The 25,070-nt window shown below is 37.8% G+C and overlaps 1 long non-coding RNA gene across 1 annotated transcript; it reads left to right on the forward strand.

Moving 5' to 3' along the window:
• The first annotated feature begins 6,385 nt into the window (after positions 1–6,385).
• On the forward strand, positions 6,386–23,995 carry LOC109490134. Its single transcript, XR_002143377.2, has 3 exons — positions 6,386–6,436; positions 22,843–22,971; positions 23,784–23,995. It is a non-coding gene; the product is annotated as an uncharacterized LOC109490134 (long non-coding RNA).
• The last annotated feature ends 1,075 nt before the right edge of the window (positions 23,996–25,070 follow it).

Consider the following 25,070-nt stretch of genomic DNA (forward strand, 5'->3'; position numbering starts at 1 on the left):
TCTAGCACAGCTGGTGTGGTTGATGAACAAGTCTCATTTTCACACACAACCTCACCCCCAGGGTTTCCTGCTTTTTCATATAAACATTAAGAAAGGTCTTTAAAAAAAATAGAAATCCTGTTCTGGTCAATGTGGAGTCATTAAGGAGGAGAAATATTCACTCATTTTTGTCTTGGTATTATTGATACAACATGGTTTGCCTGCATGTGTATCTGAATGCCAGGATTTTAAAACAGCTNGCTTTTTCGTATAAACATTAAGAAAGGTCTTTAAACAAAATAGAAATCCTGTTCTGGTCAATGTGGAGTCATTAAGGAGGAGAAATATTCACTCATTTTTGTCTTGGTATTATTGACACAACATGGTTTGCCTGCATGTGTATCTGAATGCCAGGATTTTAAAACAGCTTTTTTTTGCTCTGACTGGTTTCTCCAATAACCTCAGCATATTTTGTGGCCCTGTAGATAAGATTTTGGTAGTCCACATTTATCCACGCATAAATCAAATACTAATTTGAGACTACTATTATATGCAATATATCATAGTAAATACTGTGGGGAGTACAAAGATGAATTAGTATATTTACCAAATGGATCAGAGTCTGATAGAAGAGATTAACACCTACACATAAACAACTTTCATACATGCTTTATTCTCTTCCACGGAGAATGCAGTTACCATTGATTTAGCTCAAGCTAGCAATCTTCACATCATCCTTAATTTTCTTTTCCCTCATATGATACAGCATTGATTATAAGATCTGCATAATTTATTTTTAAAATGTTTTTGAATGTTTCCCTTATTTTCACTACCAATGTATTAATTCATAAACTTAAACTTTCTCATATGATTTATTTCAATGAATTGTTTGTTTGATTATCCTGGAAGCTGTATGGAGATATTGGAAGATTCAAAACAGAGGTACTATGTGATTATGCCTACTTTTCAAAAAATAGTATTGTTGATAATTTAGGGTCTGGATCATAAGCAGACAGTTTTACTAAGAGTGACAAAGACCATTTCAATCCCATTGATGAAAAAAAAGAAAGCAGTTAAATCAGAAATCAATAGTAACATGGAATTACCAGAAACTTAGTTCATTCCCTTTACTAGGGCCATAGTAAATGTGTGATAAAATAGAATTCATTAACAAATTAAAATATAATTATAACCATAAATTAAAATATAATTCCTCAGCACAATATCCATTGAATTCAAAACATTATACTACTTATGTGTGATGGACGCAGATTCCCTTTTAAGCACTAGGTGGTAATTGCCACAGACATGCTTGAGAGTTAAAAGACTCCCCAGTTTGGGTCCTTGGCCTATGAGGCAAGAGGTATCACAGTGGAAAAGCCAAGGGAAAGCCTAGAAAACTATCCCCCCACTTCTGACCAACGTACCAAATTAAAAACATTATCATTTCCAAGGAAAGGACTCACGGGCATTATCAAATGATTAGTTAGCCAGTCAAAGGCCTGGAAGAAAGATTGGAAGATTCAGGAAAAAGATAGCTAAGATTGAGGTATGTGGCTAGACCTATCAGAAGATGTTAAATATGAGGATTTTTGTGTCATATGTTAACATGCACAAGAAATCAACTATTACTGTAAATGTACGAAACCACCAAGGACAGAAGCTGATGTTAGTTAGTGTCTGTCATTGGCCACTCCGATGCTGGCATAATAGGCACAAGAAAAAAGTGACCACAGTGACAAGAATGGACCAAAGTTGATACAACTACTACCACCACCGAATGTTCAAACTGCCAACAAGAGCAGAGGACCAGTAGTGTTTTCAATAGAGAATAATACCGCTAAACCCCAATATGGTGCTATTCCTACAGCCACTATGGAAAACAGTATGGTGGTTTCTCAAAAGGTTAAAGATGGAACTACCATATGACCCAGTAATCTCACTATCGACTCTGAGTGGGTATCCAAAAGAATTGAAATCAGGACCTCAAAGAGATATTATATCTCCCATATTGACAATAGCTAAGATGTGGAAACAACCTAAATGTTCATCAATAGATGAATGGATAAAGAAAACATGATACACACACACGCACACACACACACACACATATACACACTCACACACAGTGGAATACNACACACACACACACACACACACATATACACACTCACACACAGTGGAATACCCTTCAGCCTTAGGGAAGAAAATCCTGCAGTATGGGACAACACTGATGAAACTTGAAGACATTACACTAAGTGAAATAAGCCAGACACAGAAAGACAAGTACTGCATTTTCAAATTATAGGAGATACATAAAGTAGTCAAATTCATAAAACCAAAGACTGGAATGATGGTTACCAGAGGTTAGGGGACAGGGAAATGGGGAGTTGTTAATCAATAGGCATAAAGTTTCAGTTAAGTAGGCTGAGTAAGTTCTAGAGATCTGCTATACAACACTCTACCTACAGTTAATAAAAATGTATTGAACGTTTAACATTTGTTAAGAGGATGTATTTTAAGTTTCTTATCACAGTGAAATAAATTAAAAAGAAACACATATACACACACAATATGGCACCGTTTTTCATGGAGACCAACTGGCCACAAGGGGCATCCTTAACCACTGGTGCACAGGCCAGATATTTGCTTTGATAGAAATAGATACATATTCTTAGTAGGGGTTTTTCTTTCCTGCCTACAGAGTTGCAACCAGCATCACTATCCAAGGGCTTATAAAATGTTTGGTCTATTGATACAGAATCCACATACCATCACAACAGACCAGGTAGCCCACTTTACCATAAAAAATATGGGAGCGGGAGTGGCCCATGCCATGGAATCCGCTAATCATGTCACATATCACACCACCCGGAACCTGCTGGCTTCACGAAATGCTGGGACAACATTCTGAAGGTGTAGCTGAAGCAGCAGCTCAGATATTCTTTCTGAGAATGGTGCCTNATGGTGCCTACATGCTTTTAGACGCAGTGTGTACCCTGAATCAAATAACTTGATATAGTTCTGTGACCCCAAGAAGAAGAATACATGGGTCCAGGNGAATGGTGCCTACATGCTTTTAGATGCAGTGTGTACCCTGAATCAAATAACTTGATATAGTTCTGTGACCCCAAGAAGAAGAATACATGGGTCCAGGAACCAAGTGGTACAAGCAGTAGCGGTGCTACCCACCCTCACTTCCAATCCTCACTTGGCAATCTGTGATGCCAAAGTCAGCTGTAATGGAGGGAAGTACAGTTTGGCCACTCACCTCCTGCTCTTGCATTTCTCTCAGGAAGAGAGGTCCAACCAGGTGCCTAGTGGACTTCGTCCTAAACATATGAGAAGGGAATCCAAACACACAGACATAGACTGGGAAGGACATGGAGATACAACTCTCACATGGCCTTCAGGAAAGGACGTGCTGCCCAGCTTCCAGAAGCCTGTCAGCAGACGGTTTGCAGCTTTCAGCCACTTCAGGCACTGCCTCACCTGAAGACAATCTGCTTACTCATGGGCACGTCCTTTCTGGGGGGGTCCCTGTCCAATGACTGACAAAGGTGAGGGTGATCCATTGCCATCCAGCACCCATGGGCTACTGACCTCAGAGCTCCCCAGAGGATATGTTTAGTAGGCCTGGACTCCAACTCGACTTTTCTTTGTGCCTGCTATATACTCTGCTCCGGCTATGGTCCCCAGGAAACCCAAAATTTAGGAGCAGCTATACAGTGATACGGTTTTTAAAATTGTCCTTTATTTTATTTATTTATTTATTTATTTATTTATTTATTTTTATTATATTATGTTAGTCGCCATACAGTACATCCCTAGTTTTTGATGTAAAGTTCCATGATTCATTATTTGCATATAACAACCAGTGCACCATGCAATATGTGCCCTCCTTAATACCCATCACCGGCCTATCCCATCCCCCCACCCCCCTCCCCTCTGAAGCCCTCAGTTTGCTTCCCAGAGTTGATAGTCTCTCATGGTTCATTCCCTTTAAATGATTGAGAAAGTTTGTGTAACAATACTAAGAAAAGGTAAACAAGTTACAAATTCCTTCAGGGGTGGGAGCATGTTTTACTCATCTTTATATTTTTATAGCTGGTATGGTAGCTGATACAGTGCATTAAATTGAAATGAATTAATACTGAACTGAGATGCTGGATAATAGATAATATTCAGTAATATAGTCAATAGTTGTCCCTTTTATAATTAGTCACCTTTACTTGTTTCTACTTACTTATTTGCTTTCAGAGACTGAAGTGTGAGATAATAACCCACCACCTCACTGGGATACAGTACTCCTCCTATTGAAGGAATCCTATCCCCAATCCTGTTTCTTTGAGGAAACATCTATTGCATCTATACTTACAGCCACTCTTTTCACCTCCTTTGACTTGTAAGGTTGGGAGAAGTTGCATGAGTAGTGCAATCCCTTCTCTATTTTGGAAGAACTGGCCAACAGCAAGCACACTTCTTTCGGCCTATTTTATAAGAGATCCGCCCCTATGATGAGGGGTGTTAAATCTAGGACAATTTGGGTAATTATTTCAATTTGAGAGACTATGAAAAAGTTTTAGGAAGCCTATTTGGCTCTTAATCCAAGTCATGTTCTCCAAAACCAACTCTAGCAATCATAACAGTGATATTTTAAGTCCATCAGTTGAAATTTTATGTGCAAATATCTCAGATGGGGAGAGGAGTGCAATTAAATCCGGAAGTCCAGCTGACTCCCCAACTGGTGATAACTTCTTTTCCTGTTTATAAGATCCCACTCTCCCTTTGCACTCCATTCATCCCCTGACCCCCTTCATCAATGCATCCTCATAACCCGTGTGGCAAAGTGTCTACTCGGGTATTGCGATCATTGTATGGAAATTCAGAGCTGAGGGATGTAGACAGAATCAGGAAGCATTAGGCTCCCTAATCCACTGTACTTGCTTCTACCTATAACCTAGAGGGCAGGCTACCAACCCTAGCAGGCAACTCTTTCCCTGTTAAGGTGAGGAAGTCCTCTGTGAACACAGTCAATCATTACCACTCACTTACCTGTCATTCTAAGATTTGCATTGAGAAATGTTTGCTCAGCATAAACAAGATTATTGGCACACAAACATAATGAAGAACGTATTTTCTTACTATTTTACCTCACTTTTATTGGGGAGGGCATAACGTGGCTTCATAATGATTTGTCTTGCATAAGAAAACTAATATAATTGAAAAATATTAAACAGGTATATTAAATAACTTTTCCATAGATCAAGTTTCCCCGTGGCTTCCCACAGACTGTGGCTATCATACAGAACAAAGAAGTGAATGGTAAGTTCAAATTTTAAAAACATATTTTTGAGTGACATGGTCCTGAAAGATTTTTTTTTGAAATATAGAAGTTTTTTTCTATATTACAAAAGCTTTCCTTTACATATTAAGAGTAAGTCTTAGAAGTCTGAACTTAGAGGTTTACTATAGTTATGGAAGATGGGGAATATTCGGTCTCATGTTTGTTGTATTTGTTATCATTTATTTTAATAATAAAACAGAAAAAAATCTTTGCTTTTGTTTAACAGGATAGCATATGCATTTTTTCATTTTTATAGTGCCATTTTCCCATCTCCATTTCTCAACGCATATGTACATTCAAATAAGTAGGTCAATATCCTAGTGTGTATTATCTCACTCATTTGTCTATTTTCATATAATCATAATAAAAATATTTAGGATGTTTCATTGATATTTGTTTTTACAAGTCAACGTATATGCGTTGATCTTTGACCTGCTTTCTTACTTAATAAGACATTAAAGATCTTTTTCCAAGTCAGAAAGTATACACTTAACTCATTTTTTTAGCATTGTTTTGTGCATTGCTTTAAATTAATGGAATTTTTTAGAGCAGTTTTAGACTTACAGAAAAATTGAGCTAGAGCCTTCCCACCCAGTCCCTCACACACATGCACACACAGTTTTCCCTGTTATGAACTTCTCGCATTGATGTCTACTAATGTAAACTATGGACTTCAGTTAGTAAAAGTGTACCGGTATCGACTCATCGATTGTAGCAAATGTGCCACACTAATGCATCGTTTTTAAATCAACTACCTGACATTATATTGTGTGGATTTATCTCTCCATTCCTTAACTGATGAAGAATCTGGCTATAGCTTTTTACCACCATAAACAGTGCTGCAATAAGCATCCTTCAACATTTAGCTTATGCATTAGGAGTGTTATTTCTATGAGGTGAGTTTTCATATGAAATTATTAGGTGAAAGTGTTCTCATATTTTACCATTTGCTGCCACTTGTGTAATCATCCCCTTTTTTCATCAGGTTTTACGAATGCAAATAACATCCTCTTCTAGAGTCTTGGTACATAGCTAGTGAGACTTTGGAAACTCATTTAATATGCTTGGATTTTCATAAACAATTGGATGACACGTTTGGCTGATATTACTGTAAGTACTACTGTTAAGTACTGTGTTCTGAAGGGATGAAAATGATTAACAGATTGGTTTATAAGAATCTGTACTCACGTACTCTTATTTCAATGTGGCAACTTTTATTCACAAGTAAGTTTGCTAATAGTTCCCTTGGGTTGTTTATTCTTTGCAGGATTATTCCATATGTTCTCTACTAAATGACCTAGATAGCTAGTCCAATCCAACATTCAAGCTCAGTAAAATGATCTATTCCTGCATTTTATATTGTGTGCCCTTTATACTCATACCACTTCTCATGTACCTGGGTTCTTCTAAAGGAAATACTGTAAGATCATCTAGTTACTATGAAATAAAATTCCGTATACCATGGACACATATGGTCAACAGTGTGCCCATAACAGTAGTAATTTGCTGGCTTCTTACCTATAAACTTGTTGACAAAGAACACATGTGTGTATGTAATGGGGAAGCAATGGAGTTCAATCACAATTTCTGAACGTGATCTTTGTGGGCAAGGAAATCTAGAGATATGAGCCATTTTGACAACCAGATTTTAGATGAAGAAACTCAATTTCAGGGAAGCAAAGGGAATTGCTTCAGATCACCCAGTCAGTGACTGATAGTATCAAGAAAGAGCAAATGGCTTCTTAAATGGTAGCTCCAGCCTTTTTCACTACGCTATGCTTCGTTCATCTGATATTTAAGATCGGTTCTGTGTGAACTCAGCTATCCTACCACCCTCCTCAGTTTATTCACTTGGAAAAACAAACAAAATTTCTGCCTTTCCTCAACCTTGCTGTATTAATTATTTAAAAGAATATTAATTTCAAATTATAATAGCTAATTTTTGTATTGCTTACCATGAGCCTGGCATCCTGGTTGATTTTTTTAAGGTAATAATCATTTTTTAAAACTTAAAATTTTGGCAAAACAGACATTACACAAAATTTGCAATCTAAACCATTTTTTAAAAGATTTATTTATTTGAGGGAGAGAGAAAGAAGGGAGGAGGGGCAGAGAGAGAGGGAGAGAGATACCCAAGCAGACTCCCCACTCAGCGTGGAGCCCGAGACGGGGCTCCATCTCATGAACCTGAGATCACAACCTGAGCTCAAACCAAGAGTTGAACACTCAACTGACTGTGCCACCAAGGTGCCCCAACTCTGAACCATTTTTAAGTGTATAGTTCAGTAGTGTTAAATACATTTACGCTGTTGTGCAACCAATGTCAACTAAACAACTTCCCATTCCTCACTCCCATCAGCCCCTGGCAACCACCAATCTACTTTTGGTCTCTGTGATTTTGTTTGCTCTAAGTACCTCGTGTAAGGAGAATCACCATATTTATCTTTTTGTGACAAGATTTTTTCACTCATCATAATGTCCTCAAGGTTAATCAACATTGTAATATGTGTCAGAATTTTCTTCCCTGTTTAGGCTAAATGCTATTCCTTTGTAAATATATACACCACATTTTGTGTCTCCATTCCTGCACTGATGGGCAGGCAGTTTGGCTAATGTACTTTTTGACTACTGCAAATAGTGCTGCTGTGAACATGGGTGCATAAGTACCTCTTTTAGATCTTGATTTCAATTCTTTTGGGTATACACCCAGAAGCAGAATTGTTGGATCATGTAGCAATTGTATTTTAAATTTTTTGAGGAACCTCTGAAGGCTAAAATGTGAGCATTTTGATCTCTCTTTCTTTCTCTCTGACCCCAGTAGACATGAATAATTGTAGTAATAAATCTTCGGACAAAAATCACAAGAAAATATTTACACAAGCAGTGAGTTTATAAATAGAAAATTGATAGCAACAAAAATTTTGTAAAAGACTGTATTTCAACTGTTTTGTCCCTTGGAGACTTTGTTGCCAATAAAATCACTGGCTGAATAGATTGAGTGGGAGCCCCTGTTGCAAATCCAATCTTCTTAGGAAACGATGGGCAGGTTGACAACTCTCCACCGTAAAGACTCCAATGTTGATAAGCTTAATTTTTTAAAAATCTGGTTTTCCTATATGTTATCTAAATAATTCAGGGAACTAAGATTTGTGTATTGTTTCCCTTTGAACACATTTATTATGAAAACATGAACAGATATGATAAAATTTTAAGTTTTCTGGGGAGATAGTTTGATTTGAATTGTCACTAAGAATATGCCATGGAGAGAAGTCCCACCAGTTTCTGGGGGGCAAGTCTGTAGGCAATAACACAGAAAGGGAATGGCTATGGTGGGTGAGGCTGATATGTGTACCTGTTTGTCTTCCTGTCTGTTCAGTAGCAACAGTCTTAAGTGGAACACTGTCTAAGGCCGTGGTGAGTGATGTGGGACCTGGGGAAATCTGAGTCCCACTGGAGGCCCTGAGTCCCATTTTTCTCACAAAGCTATATTTAGTAATCTGGGGCCTTTTTGCCTGGACAGAACTTTGCAAGTGGCTCTGATGCTTATCATCTGCATAACTTTGGGAAAATTAATTAACCTCTTTTTGCCTCAGTTTCCTTTCGGAAAAAGAGAGATAACCAAACTGCAAACCGGATGAGGGTTTTGTAAAGATTTTAAAAGGTTATACATGTAAAGGCACATACATGGAACTCAGTAGATGTTTATCTATTGTAAAAAGTAGTATTAGCATATAGCTCATAGATTCTTCTGGAAAAAGAGAATCTAGATTTTGAACATGCTGACTCACAGCTAACCACTGTTAATGACCTTACGACTTCCTAATTTCTACTCTCAACTCCCCAAAAGACCACCAGAAAAAAACTGGCAATCAAATGAACTTAAGTTAATCGGACTCAACTACAGATATAACAACTAGAGAAAATAATGGCTGGATAGAGTTTGAAGTGTGTCTTAGAATGGAAAGTTTAAGGGAGAATTTTATAGGGTTTGAAGATTTGGGCTCCAGTGATATAAGGCAGATCTTTCAAGGTGACGAATGAACTGGGATTGAGCGAAGTTTGTGACTAAAAATCTCATGCTGAAAAATTAGCTAAAAGATTTTGGATTACGCCAGTCCTCTCTCTGGTATATGTTCCATAATTACCATGATATTTGAATAAGAATAATAATAATGAGCACGTACTGATGAAAATTTAAAAATGTGGTTTTCCTGTTCATTACTGAAGAAGTCAGAGTAATAAGCTTTGCCTATTGTTTCCCCCTGAATACCTGTCTTATGAAAACCTGAACAGAAATAATACGATTTTAAGTGTTTTCTACTTTGAATTAATAGAAGATACTAAGAAATAGAAGATACGAGCAATTATGTCGTGGGGCCAAATGAGGATAAAGATTCCTAAGCTCACTGTTCTATTGCAAAACGTATTTTAGGACTTTTTTTTCCCCCCGTGTACCAGATGATGGATTCCATGATGAGGGAATAAGAATTAAATGTGACTTTTGTAGTGACCCTTGACTCTATTGTGAGGAGAAAGTGGTACATTGTTAAAACCTTCCACTGAAATGCTTTTCTTATTATAGAGATATTCTCATGTATAATATAAAATATACAAGAAGGGGCACCTGGGTGGCTCAGTCGGTTAAGCATCTGACTTCAGATCAGGTCATGATCCCAGGTGCTGGGATCGAGCCCCATGTCAGGCTCCCTGCTCAGCAGGGAGTCTGTTTCTTCCTCTCCCTCTGCCCCTCCCCCCTGCTCATCCTTTCTCTCTCTCTCAAATAGATAAATAAATTCTTAAAAAAATAAAAAATACCAAAAATATTATAATATATAAGAAATATGACAATGAATTAAGAATAGAAAGCCTTAATCTCTTAAGTGTTTTGTACAGACACAGAAGGTTAGACTTCCAACTGGAAATGTGAAAGATTAGATTGCATGGCTCTCTGTTTCTGTTGATTTATTTTACCAGGCTTTATTTCATTATACAATGGTATATAAACTAAATGTCTCTTTTAATTTTTTAGTACTTATGTTCTTCTTGAGATATGTTGTACCCTTTCTTGGATTGCCTTGTTCGCATTCCATTCCACAGACTTGCACATTAATCCTTGTTGAGAATACGTGTGTTTCTCTGAAACCTGGATTATCTTCTTGGAACTGATTATAATTCGAATCTCATAAGAACTAATTTTTATAGCTGATCCTGTCCCTGCTATTCATGTATGTAGTATGTCATTACTCAATATTTTAATGTTTGTTATTGGAGGTTGAAATAACTATTTGAAGTGAAAATACTGATCTCTTTTATCAGAATCCTTCCCAAATATTTGTAACCATCGCTAAAAGTCTGGTAACCAAAAGAATGTATAACTTGAAACACACTCTGAATACCTGACAGGTATGAAGATTCTTGCCTTTAATTAAGGAAATGGTCCATAAAGAAGGAAATGAAGGAGCCTTTAAATTAAGCCAGTTCTGGGCAAAGCATTGTCCATATGAGCGTAATATAATAGCAAATATATTTTTTTCTGAACAATTGAGAGCCAAAAATGTGCCTGGTGCTTTCATAAATATTATTAATCATTTTAAAATGTGAAGAAATAGCCTCATTAATGTGAAATAACTTGCCCAAGATTACACCATTATAATACAATACAACAAAGCTTGAGTTATATTCTAATCCCTCAAAGCCATTTTGTTCCCTATTATATCATGCTCCATTGTTTCTAAACCCTATTCTCTGACTTCCAAAACATGCTGTAAGGGCGAAGAATGTATCCCATGATGCAGATAAGCCATTCAGATAAGACAGCCAGCTAGAGCTGATTTAGAGTCTACCCAAGAGGGCTTCCTGGAGGAATGTGATCTTGGCAGAAAACAAACAAAAAACTCGGGAATCTGCTAGATGCAGAAATGTATTTGCTCCTGACAGGGATGGATCTGTGAATAACAGATTCCCAGTAATGGGGCTGAGGCTTACTGGTCTTCAAAGAACTCATGGAAACTTTCCAAAAGAAAAAATCAATTCTAAACACCTACCAAACCCAGAGAACACCAGTGCTGGATAATTTACAAAATACAATAAGATTTTTTCCCTCTGTGGCAGGCAGAATCATGCCCCCTTCCCCTCAGAGATGTTCCTGTCCTGATCCCCCAAAGCCGTGAAGTGTTACATGGTAAAAGGGACGTTGCTGATGGGATTATGTTAAGGATCTTGAAATAGAAAGATTATCTATGCTGCCCAGAGCAATCCACACTTTCAATGCAATCCCTATCAAAATACCATCAACATTTTTCACAGAGCTGGAACAAACAATCCAAAAATTTGTATGGAAACAGAAAAGACTCCAAATCACCAGGGGATTGTTGAAAAAGAAAACTAAAGCCGTGGGCATCACAATGCCTGGCTTCAGTCTACATTACAAAGCTGTGATCATCAAGACAGCATGGTAGTGGCACAAAAACAGACACATAGATTAATGGAATAGAATAGACACCTCAGAAATGGACCTTCAACTCTATGGTCAACTAATCTTTGACAAATCAGGAAAGAATATCCAATGGAAAAAAGACAGTCTCTTCAATAAATGGTGCTGGGAAGATTGGACAGCCACATGAAGAGGAATGAAACTTGACCACTCTCTCACACCATACACAAAGATAAACTCAAAATGGATGAAAAACCTCAATGTGAGACAGGAATCCTTCAAAATCCTAGAGGAGAACATAGGCAGTAACCTCTTCGACATTAGCCATGGTGACTTCTTTCAACACAAGTCTCCAAAGGCAAGGGGAAAAAAAGCAAAAATGAACTTTTGGGAATAAGAATTAAATGTGACTTTGGTAGTGAAGATAAAAAGCTTCTGCACAGCAAAGGAAATAGTCGACAAAACTAAGAGGCAACCCACGGAATGGGAGAAGATATTTGCAAATGACATTATGGATAAAGGGCTGGTATCTAAGATCTATAAAGAACTTCTCAAATTCAACACCCAAAAAACAAATAATCCAGTCAATAAGTGGGCAGAAGATATGAACAAGACACTTCTCCAAAGAAGACATACAAATGGCTAACAGACACATGAAAAAATGTTCAACATCACTAGCCATCAGGGAATTACAAATCAAAACCACAGTGAGATACCACCTTACACCGGTTAGAATGGCAAAAATTAATAAGACAGGAAACAACAAATGTTGGCGAGGAAGTGGAGAAAGGGGAACCCTCTTACAGTGCTGGCCAGAATGCAAGCTGGTACAGCCACTCTGGAAAACAGTATGGAGGTTCCTCAAGACATTAAAAATAGAGCCACCCTACAACCCAGCAATTGCACTACTAGATATTTACCCCCAAAATACAGATGTAGTAAAATGAAAGGGCACATGCACCCCAATGTTCATTGAAACAAGGCTCACTCTGAATTAGGTGACTGCTCTATTGCCCCTTCATTCCGTAGGGCTTAGATTTCCTCCAAACACTCCTGTTCTCCTAATTTCTGCTAAATGTCTTTGCAACTGCATCCTTTCTCCATTACACAGTCCCAGTGAGATCCTCAGTGCCGGTATTCTCAGATGCACCACATTCAGTCCTACCTACCTTGTGTGTTATCAGCCTTTAAAAACTTCTCTTGTTTATAAAGATAATAATAGCCTGTGGTGATTGTCGAAGCATAATTTTCAAAATGTTAAAGACATAATTGTCATACACAGAGATAATAAGCATACAAAAAATTTTTGTTTGACTCATTAATGAGGGAACCAGTAGAATAAAAAATATAAATTTTACATGGGCAGTGAAGAATGGTGCTGAGATCGGGTCTCTGAATGCAGATTAGATTATGTTCTATGGAACAATAAAACTGTGAATGTGGAAGTCATCACCTCTGACAGAAGAAAACCCAATTGTTATATCTTATCAGTTTTCTATAACTTAAATTCTATATTTCAGAGCTGTGCAGTGCCTGGATCCCAATCAGTTTTGACTAGCACAATGAAAGTTCCATTTTCCAAGGGAGCAGGTGTGTTGGATAATACTTTGGCATAATGCTAAAAATGTTACACAATCATCTTGCTTATTTATTTCCAAGTTGAGGATAATTCCCTGTAACATCCTTAACAAATACTAAAGTATATAAAAAATAAAAATGACTAAATAAATACTGACTTGCAGGAGAGCAAATTTTGCCACATAATGTGACTTTCTAGCTTAAAACAAAGTTTTTATTTATTTAAGCCCTGTGCTGGATTGAGCTGCATCTGTTTGGTTAAGCTGGGATTTATATTTTCCTGAATCTCCTTTTCTGTGTGGTTCTAGATGTGACTTGGAAGGGGAAAGGTAACTAGTGTCTGCGATTTGTTGAAGGACTCTGGGATAAGTAATAGTGACGTTCACATGCAGCGATGCCTACCAGATCCCAGGTCGTCCCTCCTCTTCCTTGCTCTCTAATCAGCTTGCCTTCCCAGCTGAGGGCCGGGCTGCACACCACTGTTCCAGAAGCAGATGCTTGGCAATGGCTACACAGAGGCTGAGAGCTTCCTGCAGACGTCTCCCTGGCAACCCCCTCTGCACCTACTGCGTCGTCTTGTTATGCTTAGCTTCTATATTAACTTTCAAGCTCTTAATTTCCCAGTCTTGCCAGTGTTTTTGACAGATGAACTTAGTGACTCTGTGCCCGATCCCTACTCTCTGCTCCAGACCTTCCCTTCGCTAGCTCCTCCCACAGTTCTGTAAGATCTAATGTCTATAATAAATCACTTATTTCCCAAATGCTCAGAGTAGCTCTGCTTTCCTGGCTTAACCCTGAAAGAGTCATTCCTATTATTTTAGAGCTATGATCTCTAATTTCAACCCTCTCAGATGAGATATTTCCAAACACATTCTGACATAGAAGCTGTCCACTAAATTTATGATGATAATACTAACAATACTAACAATAATAATGATAATAGCAACACTAATACTCGTGAGGGACCAACATTACTATCAATGATTTACTACTAAATGCTTAGTTGTTTCTCATCCTCTTTAAGACTGCTTCCTCTGTCTTTGGGGGAAAAAAATCATGTTTTAAAATGTGAAAAATATTCTTCCTATTCCTGAGGCCATATTGGTATGAAAGTATCATAGGGAAATCTAGGGGTGTAGTTAAAAGTATGTTGTGGGTGGCTAGGCTAGTCTGGAGCCTGTTTACGCACACCGCAGAGCCATTCCTAGTTCACTATCATTATTGGCCCTCTAAGATGTAAAGAACCATTGCTAAAAAGGTCCCCAAATGCTGAATATTGCAGTCACAGGACTTGTTGTGGATTTGTCATGTCAGATACATTGCAAAGCTGTTTACATATATTATCTCACATAATCCTGCCCACGACTCCAAAAGGTAGAAACTATCAGCCTCTTTACATAGGTGAAAAACTGAGATTGAGAAAAGTAACTTACCCAAGGTCACACATTCTATATGTAATCGAGACTTCCAGTTGTCTTCCTACATCCATTCTCTCCTGCTGCTAAACCCCCAAGTCTTAGCTGAAGAGATATTCACAATAACAATGACTACATTCCTACCCTCCCTTGCAACTAGGTACATCCATTTGGCTATATTGTGATCACTGATGTAAAAGTAGGAGTGGTGGAAAGTTGCCCTATGGTGAAAGACTATAGTCTTTCTTGCCTTCTCTCCTGACTCGGTAATGCAGATGCAATGGTTGGATCTTCAGCAGCCAGCTTGGCTCTCAAGGTGACATTGGAAACGGCATTTTAACACAATTTCCCGTAAGAATCTTGAATTCTTGATACTGGAACACCTTAGACACCTGCCTCTGAACTTTTACCTGAATGAAAAAATAAATTTCCATTCTATTTAAGCCACTGTTATTGGGGTTTTCTATAACTTGCAACCGAACCTAATCTCAATTAATGCAATAATATAAACTTTTATGCTCACACACAAGAATAAAGCCACAGAAGCCCATTACCAGCACCACCATTCATTCTTACAATTCTTTTCCCCTGGGGGTACATTGGAAATTAGAAATATTTTTCTGTTGTTATAAATTTCCAGCCTTGAGTCTGAGAACTTACATTTATCAGGAGTCCCTGGAAATGCCAATTTTATACCAACATGACCTCTCATCAGAGTACTAAGAATGGAGAGCTATTGCTAAAATGTAACTGATTTTTTTTTTCTGTAGTAGCACATTGGTGGGAAAATGCATGAGTCAGGATCATGAAAATTAAAATGACTCCTATCCTAAGTGACATTCAATTGTAAAATTGGACTGGATTGGTTTTTACAAACTATAAAAGCATAGCCCTGATTCACTTTAAAATATGACTGCCTGGGAGTTTTTTCTCTGTTCCTTTATACATATGAGAGAGCTGAACTGGTTTTCTCTTTGGCTTGCTAACAGGAGTATATAGGTTATATTATAAAAGCATTTTTTTCTTAGAGTAATGAAAACCAGACTTCCATTTATAAGGTAAGTACCAGGGATGTAAAGTACAGCGTGATGACTAGAGTTAACACTGCTGTATGAAATACAGGAAGGTTACTAAGAGAGTAGATCCCCAGAGGTCTCATCACAGGGAGAAAATTTCTATTTCTATTTTTTTCTTTTCCTTATAGCCTATCTGTATGAGAGGAAGGAGGTTAGCTGAACCTATTGCGATAATCATTTCACTATTTATGTTTATCAAATAATCATGCTGTTAGGTTTTAAACTTATATAGTGATGTATGTTAATTATTTTTCAATAAAACATGAAAAAAGAGTTATGGGAATCAAAGGAGAATGCTAGGAAAACAAACTCTTGTAAATGTGACGTGTAAATGTGCAGACAGCAAAGCTCATACGTGACTGACACAAGCTCCGAATAGTTTTCGCAGTTCTTACCATTCTTGGGGCCAAATATCCAAGATCATTGACTTTTGTTACCAATTGCAATTTAGAGGGCAGTGGGTCTTTAATTAACCAATTACACTGATTTCTGCTGGGCTTTAATAAGCATTGAAAGTTGATACACATAACTTGTGACTAACTAAGCATTCAGATCTGGATGAGGGTGGATAAAGAAACTGTTACGAATCGATCTGGGTGTTGTCCTGTGATGGCCTTGTAGGAGGTAGAGAAAACTGCCTATGTTTGGGATTTGAAGGTTCAATTAGACAATCCCTCTATAAATTAGGTCTCCTTAGATTTCTAGGTGCCAACATTTCACCATTGGAGTTTAATTTGGTTATAAGATTAATATCTCTCTTGTTTAACTTTAAACACTCCTGAAGTGAATAACATGTTAAGTACATCAATTTCTTCCTAAGTATGTACATCAAGAGTAGCCTGTAAAAGAATAAGGGGCATTGGACTAGCACTGGGCCTCAGCACTGCCGTAGGCAGGCCAGCTCAAATGGCATGCTTAAGTTCACCAGAAGCATTAAGAGAGCATTTTGTACCTTTGGGTGGAGGTGACGAAAAACAAAACAAAACAGTGATCTGATTAAAAAGAGGAGATGATGAGATCAGAGATTTGTTTCTTCTACTGACCTCCATGGTGNCTAACAATAATAATGATAATATCAACACTAATACTCGTGAGGGACCAACATTACTATCAGTGATTTACTACTAAATGCTTAGTTGTTTCTCATCCTCTTTAAGACTGCTTCCTCTGTCTTTGGGGGGAAAAAAAAATCATGTTTTAAAATGTGAAAAATATTCTTCCTATTCCTGAGGCCATATTGGTATGAAAGTATCATAGGGAAATCTAGGGGTGTAGTTAAAAGTATGTTGTGGGTGGCTAGGCTAGTCTGGAGCCTGTTTACGCACACCGCAGAGCCATTCCTAGTTCACTATCATTATTGGCCCTCTAAGATGTAAAGAACCATTGCTAAAAAGGTCCCCAAATGCTGAATATTGCAGTCACAGGACTTGTTGTGGATTTGTCATGTCAGATACATTGCAAAGCTGTTTACATATATTATCTCACATAATCCTGCCCACGACTCCAAAAGGTAGAAACTATCAGCCTCTTTACATAGGTGAAAAACTGAGATTGAGAAAAGTAACTTACCCAAGGTCACACATTCTATATGTAATCGAGACTTCCAGTTGTCTTCCTACATCCATTCTCTCCTGCTGCTAAACCCCCAAGTCTTAGCTGAAGAGATATTCACAATAACAATGACTACATTCCTACCCTCCCTTGCAACTAGGTACATCCATTTGGCTATATTGTGATCACTGATGTAAAAGTAGGAGTGGTGGAAAGTTGCCCTATGGTGAAAGACTATAGTCTTTCTTGCCTTCTCTCCTGACTCGGTAATGCAGATGCAATGGTTGGATCTTCAGCAGCCAGCTTGGCTCTCAAGGTGACATTGGAAACGGCATTTTAACACAATTTCCCGTAAGAATCTTGAATTCTTGATACTGGAACACCTTAGACACCTGCCTCTGAACTTTTACCTGAATGAAAAAATAAATTTCCATTCTATTTAAGCCACTGTTATTGGGGTTTTCTATAACTTGCAACCGAACCTAATCTCAATTAATGCAATAATATAAACTTTTATGCTCACACACAAGAATAAAGCCACAGAAGCCCATTACCAGCACCACCATTCATTCTTACAATTCTTTTCCCCTGGGGGTACATTGGAAATTAGAAATATTTTTCTGTTGTTATAAATTTCCAGCCTTGAGTCTGAGAACTTACATTTATCAGGAGTCCCTGGAAATGCCAATTTTATACCAACATGACCTCTCATCAGAGTACTAAGAATGGAGAGCTATTGCTAAAATGTAACTGATTTTTTTTTTCTGTAGTAGCACATTGGTGGGAAAATGCATGAGTCAGGATCATGAAAATTAAAATGACTCCTATCCTAAGTGACATTCAATTGTAAAATTGGACTGGATTGGTTTTTACAAACTATAAAAGCATAGCCCTGATTCACTTTAAAATATGACTGCCTGGGAGTTTTTTCTCTGTTCCTTTATACATATGAGAGAGCTGAACTGGTTTTCTCTTTGGCTTGCTAACAGGAGTATATAGGTTATATTATAAAAGCATTTTTTTCTTAGAGTAATGAAAACCAGACTTCCATTTATAAGGTAAGTACCAGGGATGTAAAGTACAGCGTGATGACTAGAGTTAACACTGCTGTATGAAATACAGGAAGGTTACTAAGAGAGTAGATCCCCAGAGGTCTCATCACAGGGAGAAAATTTCTATTTCTATTTTTTTCTTTTCCTTATAGCCTATCTGTATGAGAGGAAGGAGGTTAGCTGAACCTATTGCGATAATAATTTCACTATTTATGTTTATCAAATAATCATGCCGTTAGGTTTTAAACTTATATAGTGATGTATGTTAATTATTTTTCAATAAAACATGAAAAAAGAGTTATGGGAATCAAAGGAGAATGCTAGGAAAACAAACTCTTGTAAATGTGACGTGTAAATGTGCAGACAGCAAAGCTCATACGTGACTGACACAAGCTCCGAATAGTTTTCGCAGTTCTTACCATTCTTGGGGCCAAATATCCAAGATCATTGACTTTTGTTACCAATTGCAATTTAGAGGGCAGTGGGTCTTTAATTAACCAATTACACTGATTTCTGCTGGGCTTTAATAAGCATTGAAAGTTGATACACATAACTTGTGACTAACTAAGCATTCAGATCTGGATGAGGGTGGATAAAGAAACTGTTACGAATCGATCTGGGTGTTGTCCTGTGATGGCCTTGTAGGAGGTAGAGAAAACTGCCTATGTTTGGGATTTGAAGGTTCAATTAGACAATCCCTCTATAAATTAGGTCTCCTTAGATTTCTAGGTGCCAACATTTCACCATTGGAGTTTAATTTGGTTATAAGATTAATATCTCTCTTGTTTAACTTTAAACACTCCTGAAGTGAATAACATGTTAAGTACATCAATTTCTTCCTAAGTATGTACATCAAGAGTAGCCTGTAAAAGAATAAGGGGCATTGGACTAGCACTGGGCCTCAGCACTGCCGTAGGCAGGCCAGCTCAAATGGCATGCTTAAGTTCACCAGAAGCATTAAGAGAGCATTTTGTACCTTTGGGTGGAGGTGACGAAAAACAAAACAAAACAGTGATCTGATTAAAAAGAGGAGATGATGAGATCAGAGATTTGTTTCTTCTACTGACCTCCATGGTGTTTCAGGTCACAAAGCTGGCACTTGAAATCAAATCCGTCTACTTCTCAGTATTACTCTGTTGAATCCAGTTGAAAACCTAAACATTAACTACTCAATCAAGTGAATGTCGGGATTATATAACAAAATGGTCATAGTAATATGTTTCCCTGNCTTTCAGGTCACAAAGCTGGCACTTGAAATCAAATCCGTCTACTTCTCAGTATTACTCTGTTGAATCCAGTTGAAAACCTAAACATTAACTACTCAATCAAGTGAATGTCGGGATTATATAACAAAATGGTCATAGTAATATGTTTCCCTGAGTTTACTAAATTGAGCAACTTTTTTGCCATCACTGGAACTAAGCCAGAAAGGGAAGACATGAGGTTGATTGCGTCTTTCTTCGGGTGGGTAGGAAGAGCATGAAGGGTGGAGACAGTGATCAACTGAGTAAATCATCCCACAAGGAACCTTGTACTACATTACTACATAGCAATTCCTCATTTTCTTGTGGCATTCCCTGCTTCTGTTCTGGAAGGAACCAAGTTTTCCAAAAACTTAGAATCCATTTCCACTTCATCAGAGACAAAAGAAAAGATACATTTCAACTTTCAGGACCCCTTTCAAAGAGCTGAGTAATAGGAAAGAGAAACATAATGTAATGACCGTTTCCCCACCTCTAACTTGTAATACTGGGATCTATTCAGAACTGAATAACATAGAGGAAACATAAAAATAATCTTATTAGAACTTGGTCAAACACTGACCCCACTGGGAGTTCTTTATCCAAATCCTGAATCCCTTCCCTGTACTGGAGGGATTCAGGGAAAGGCCCAGTGGAGCCAGAATTCCATGTCTGGAAGGATCTAGGTTGTTCAAATGGGAACCAGGTTCACTTGCCAGTCATTTCCCTTTTGTTCTCACCATTTTTTTTTATTCTTAGATAAAATAAAGATCTAATGGTTTGTTTTTTAGAGGTGTAGGACCACTTCGTACAGCCCCTTCCCTGTGAAAGCAGATAACTTTGTTATTGCACATTTGACTTAGTAGAGCTGCTGCTTTTCATGTAGTAATCCTTGCAAATGAAAATTGAGTTAAGGCAGCCTGTCTGAAATGGAGACTCTAAAATAACAAAAAACAAATGCACGATAGATGACAGGACCCGACAGTCCAGCAGTGTGCACTTGTCTTCATTTGGAAAATTCTGTTTCTGTTCATGTGTAACTGGGGACGCCAACCAGGGCTACAAAAAAAACAAGCTGCCAGGAACTGTCTTCATGTTCATGGGCTTGAGATCACAGCCCAGTTTCCTGTTTCTTCATTACTAGAGTACCATATGGCCTCTTTCTGCAGCAAACACATTTAAGATCATGAGAAAAATTGCCCATATTTCTAGGGCTTTAGGCCAAATTACACTGAGAGACATAATATAAGAATTTCTGAGTGGTTGTTTTATCTTATTTTCTTGTACATAATAATCATCTTATATTAAATTTTCAGTGTGCTGGAAATAGTAGGTGACAGTGTGCTGGATTCGACTCTAACTTTCACAAATACATTTCAAATTAATGTTTGTAGGCTCGGTCACCATATGTATTTTAGAAAACATATATTCCTGGTCAGAGAGGAGAAAAAAAAATGCTCCTTCATTTTCTTAACTTAAATGTGTGAAAAGGTTTCTCTGTTCTTTAATACTCAGAGATGAAGCATTTGGAAAAGACAGTTACTTGCAAAGAAGGTTGACAAGCGGTCTAGATTTCGGAAGACTGGATCACCAAATAAAAAAATAAACAAGTACTTCCCGATACAACTTCCAGAGTTTAACCATATTACCACGTTTAGACTTCCTCTACTCATAATGGAAAACAACAGCTTTCTTCCAGGAACGTCATAGCCACGAATGTCTTCTTATCATCTGCACTGTAAAATACAGGAACGAAACTGTTCGTGGTAGAGAGTCAGTATCTTCAAAGAAATGTTAGATTTCATTTCTTTAGAAGACTAGAGTTCGGTCAGACATCTGCTTTGTTGCTGCTGCTGTCGCTGTTTGTTTGGTTTTGTTGTTTGGACTTCTATAAGGATGCAAAGTGCGGTTCCCACCCATAAGGCAGCAAGGCAAGTATCCTTGCTTTCGCAGTCTGATACACTCAAAACCTTTACATTATCATTTTGAAGAATTAAAGAAGAGAAGAGGAAAGAATGGCATCGAGAGTGATGTGAAAAGACAACCAAGGAAATGGGGCAACAGTCGACACCAGTGATAACTCAGCGTTATCAGAAATATGGAGTGAGGAGTAAATGTAATCCCATGAAATTCCAGAGATTTGGAAGACGTGAAGACCCCTCACAAAAAGTAGACTGAAAGCTCAAGCTTTTTATGTGGATGTTAATGAAGAGAAATCCCACTGGAGGACTTAGATACATCTAGGTATCCTACTGTGGCTTTGCAAAGTGGCATATTCACACAGTATACGTGGACATAAAGGAAAGTCCACATACCCTTGTTCCTTTTTAATTAAAATAGATGTTTTAGTACCAGACTTCTGAAGATAATCTCTTAAGCCAAAGGGGTCTTTGTATACCATATCAAACCAAAGATGAAAGGGCATTTTTGGAAAGGGAAGGGAAGGGTTTTTATTGCCCTTCACATTACTGTGCATAAAACATCAATTTTATAAATTGAAAATTGTTTTATAACTAAAAAAAAAAAAAGCCAAATCTCTCTTTAGAGGAGTTGTCCTAATGTACACAAGGCTTCTCTCCACTTTATGACTTTTCAAGCTACCACTCAGGGATAGTATCTTCCATCTCTTTAAGTAGAATGGACCATTTCTTCTCTTGTATGAGATACTGACATGGTACCAGTTCATGGAGGAGAAAGGGAGTAGGACAAGATATGTCAGACCAGCTGGCCACATTAACCAGTGGCTTAACACACATTGACCTCTCAGTGGGTTAACACAATCCACTGGACAACCATATGGGGTCCTTCAGAGTCCAATGAGGTGTTTACTGGGGAATCTCCTACTGGGTGACTCAGGGACACAGGCTCCTTCCATCTTATGGCTATGCCACGCCCAAGGTCTTCTGAGATATATATTTAATAATTTGGTATAAAATAATTTCAATTTCCAGAATCAAAGACAGGTTGTGGTCAAGTCCAAGAACTAAAAATGCTGCACTGTTACTGCTGCTGTTTGGCATGCTCTCCTCCCCTGCTCACCTCTTTTAATGCTGATTGCACTCAGAATATGAAGAATGTATTTAATAAAAGGACATCTGGCTCATTTAATGTCTAAATTATCAAAATTTCATGCGTCCATGTCAGGCCCTGGTGTGTTTACTTTGAAACAGGTTCAAATAAAGTTCACTTTGACAGAAAGCCGTGACAATTTTATGTGTTAATTAGCCTGGTCTAACGGTCAGAGCATCAAGTGAAGTCAGCGATCCTGTTCCTTAGCGCCTTTTGGACTTCATCTTGCTGTAAGTATTTTTGGAAAGTCAGGGCTCATTTTCTCTAGCTGTCACACAGAGATGATCCTAGGGTAAAACAGGGCATTAAAATACTCTAGGCTCCAAGGTGTGACAAACTCCAACGCTTTCAAAGCTCCTGCAGTGACTCAAGCAGAGTGGGCTGTAAAATGTTGCCCTGGAAACTGGTGTTTCATAAGCCCCAGACTCATACCTTAATTGCACTGGTGTTCCCACCCTTGAATAACCCAATTTGGGAGACTTCTACGTGTGAAGTGCTTGATGGTCAATTGCGATGTCTCACGTCATCCACGTTTGCTCCTCAGTAGACAGTGGGCAAGCACTAATAGACACACTCATGCGCTAGACTGGAATGAAAAAGCAAATTTGGGATCCATGATGTATATTTCATTGATATTCAAAAAAAGAATAATATTAAGCTCAGCTAATATTCATGTAAAGCTTGTTGCTGTCAGGCTTACTCAGACCTCTGTAACAGAAGGCGGAGAATTATCCTGAAGGAAAAGCAGAAGTCCCAGGGCCTTCAGGGAAGGCAGTTAAGTGGACTGTACTGTGTGATTCTAATTCAAGTAATCCTTATTTTAAAAATGGGAAAAGTCTATAAAATATCCTTCTAAGAAACTGGGGATTGAACATAATATGGCACCTCTAAGCCCAAGTGATCCGTCCCAAAGTGGCAGAGCTGACTTGTCCTTTGTTAGCCACATGGGAGGGAGGGGGTAGGGAGTAATGATCTCATAAGCTGATGTCACTTAGGATGTATCTGGGGAAATAAATGAAAATATATCATTTGATTTCTTTAGTGTAAAGAAGACCATTTTTAAATGACTGAAGAAGTAACACTTTTCTGAAGAAATCTCTGCTGTGGAAAGAATATTTTGAAAGTGGCTGTTTGGAGACGTTTTCATTATTATATGATTTTGATGCAGAAAGCAATTAAGTATGCAATGTATAAAAACTGGGGAAAAAACCACCTGGATCTAAAATTTTCTGATTCATTAAAGATTTTTTTCAAGTGAGGGGTTTCAGTGCATTTTGAACTCATTTATTAAAACTGTACAAAATCCAATTGTTCTGTGTGAATAACCAATTGACCTTGAGGACTATATAAATTTACTAATCAAATTACCAAACAATGCTTTTATTTAGCTTGTGGCTGAGATTTAAAAATAGTATCTTGAGTTAGGAAACATAGACAATAATGCATTTTTTTTTTTAAAGATTTTGTTTATTTATTCGACAGAGATAGAGACAGCCAGCGAGAGAGGGAACACAAGCAGGGGGAGTGGGAGAGGAAGAAGCAGGCTCATAGCAGAGGAGCCTGACGTGGGGCTCGATCCCACAACGCCGGGATCACGCCCTGAGCCGAAGGCAGACGCTTAACCGCTGTGCCACCCAGGCGCCCAATAATGCATTTTTTTTATTTGGGTTTGTATACGTTTGTGGAGATGGTCTTCCACCAAAATAGCCAGCAGTCGTAGGAATCACACGGAAATCAAGGGAAAAATACTGACTTACATTTAATCACATTCCTAACCTCCCCACCTCCCTCAAAAAACCAGTCCTCCAGCCTGTGTGGATTCAGTTTTGTTTTTGTTTTTGTTTTTATTTTGGTGGGGCAGAAGGGGTGACTGCAAATAGCTAAAATTAAAAATTAATTTAAAATCATTTCCTCACATTATTTTTAGTTTCATTTCATTTTTCTTTAAAATTTACAGTGTATTAGAATAAAAATACATAGATAAATTATAAATTAATCAAATATACATATTGATTATAAAAACATGCTCAACAGGTACATGTTCAAGTATTTTTTACTGATAAAGGAGCATAAAAAAATTTTAGAGATACAATGTTNTAAAAATTTTAGAGATACCATGTTAGGCTACGAAGAAGGGTATACCAGCTAACATACGAAATGAGCTTACAATGTAAGCATCATTGGTTTCTGTGCCTCATCCTTACTCCCTAAACAACTGCTTCTATGTTGCAAATTTATCCAATATGCCTTATAGAGATAATGAAATAACATACAAACNAAAAATTTTAGAGATACAATGTTAGGCTACGAAGAAGGGTATACCAGCTAA

Source organism: Ailuropoda melanoleuca, chromosome 3, assembly GCF_002007445.2.
Source record: "Ailuropoda melanoleuca isolate Jingjing chromosome 3, ASM200744v2, whole genome shotgun sequence".
NCBI classification, from domain to species: Eukaryota; Metazoa; Chordata; class Mammalia; order Carnivora; family Ursidae; genus Ailuropoda; species Ailuropoda melanoleuca.